Here is a 1,671-nt window from a genome sequence, read left to right as displayed (position 1 = left end):
TATTAGCAGAGCATTAAAGGACATCAGCCATGAGCAGGGTGTCCTGTTTACGACAGACGGCATTGTCTCTGCTGTAAGATCACGCTCTCTCTTTTTGCTCCCTCTCCTTCATGAAGTATTGATGTTTAATCTGTCTTTCTTTTTTAGATCCGCCCCATCAGGATGGTGCTGACACGCGGGATGCCGGTCCCATTGGGCATCTTTTATTTAAAACAAGTAAACTGATTGTTCTCTCTCTCTCACACTGTGTGCGTGCGTGCGCATGTGTGTGTGTGTGTGTCTAAATATAGATATATATCACACTCATTTCACCTGAGTAAGGTCCCTTAGGGCATCATGTTGCCTTTGTAATTGTAGCCTAGATCTACATTCCAACACCTAGTACTAATTTGACATTTTCATTATAGGATCAAAGGGAAATAAAGGTGCTCAGGTGGCGAGAGACCAACTTTTTTCAAGTCGTAGTTGGACAGCGGCTATCCATGACGCACATGATGACATCATGTTCTGATGGCGTGGAGCTCCACTCCACAGAAAATACTGTGATAAAGGTACCTAAAGCAAGCAGTTTTTTCCCGTGTATAAACAAAGGTATTCTAAATCTAAACAATACTGTTATTTACTTGAGAAAAACTGCTATCAGTGGCTCATCATCATCGAGGCTGAAGTCAGAATCATGCTTTAGGAGTTTTCTCTAAATCTGGATCACCAATTTTGTAAGATTTTGTCTCAGATACAGCTCTATCAGGAAGACATACAATTTCACTTGCTTCCCTGACTGTATAAAATCATTGTGGTTGTGATTATGGTCATGAAATTAATCAAATTGTTTTAGGTTTTACGTTTTTTATCTGTCTGTCTGCCTGCCTGCCTGCCTGCCTGCCTGCCTGCCTGCCTGCCTGCCTGCCTGCCTGCCTGCCTGCCTGCCTGCCTGCCTGCCTACTTGTCTATCTATCTATCTATCTATCTATCTATCTATCTATCTATCTATCTATCTATCTATCTATCTATCTAACCAACCTACCTACCTACGTACCTACCCAACCGAACCAACACCACCCACCCATCCATCCATCCATCCATCCATCCATCCATGCATCATGTTTTCTCGTGGTGTTTTAAACACATAATAAATTGTCATAACATTTCTTTGCGCAGGAAGTGGAAGAAGCGTTTCACGTTGTGGCCTTTAAAATAAAAGGTGAACACGTGGAGCTTGTCAACGCCAACAATGCCACCAAAACGGTTCCTTTGGTTGAGTGGAACCAAAGATTCCCCGAGGGCCCTAATTTTCCCCCAGAGGGGTTTTTGTGGTAGTTTTGTTTTATATTTTGTTCTATTGTTTGTATTTCTTGTTACTTGTTTGTTGTTCTGTTTAAAATGTTCTATGATTAAAGTTTAAATTTAAATGCACAAAATAGTCATTGTTTATTTTATTTATTTTATTAAATTGAATTAATTTAATCTAAATTATGATAATATATTTCACCACTTAGTTATATTTAGTTGTCCGTGTATAAATTGTGTATTGCATCATTATATTAAATGTATTAGTTGTATCAATTCAATAGATACTTTAATTTTTCTTCTTCCCATATTTTTCCAACTGTTTTTTTTTTTTAAATTATGATAAATTATTATTGACAATTCCCAATTCCTACACCAAAATTC

General features: G+C 38.1%; 1 long non-coding RNA gene across 1 annotated transcript; it reads left to right on the top strand.

Annotated features, from left to right (window-relative positions):
* Positions 1-289: 289 nt before the first annotated feature.
* Positions 290-1,413, top strand: LOC119137930. The gene is made up of 2 exons (XR_005101037.1): positions 290-551; positions 1,159-1,413. It is a non-coding gene; the product is annotated as an uncharacterized LOC119137930 (long non-coding RNA).
* Positions 1,414-1,671: the final 258 nt, after the last annotated feature.

This window comes from Syngnathus acus, chromosome 19, assembly GCF_901709675.1.
Source record: "Syngnathus acus chromosome 19, fSynAcu1.2, whole genome shotgun sequence".
Lineage (NCBI taxonomy): Eukaryota > Metazoa > Chordata > Actinopteri > Syngnathiformes > Syngnathidae > Syngnathus > Syngnathus acus.
Note: the sequence above shows the minus strand (reverse complement) of the source record. Positions and strands in the feature narration are given on the sequence as shown.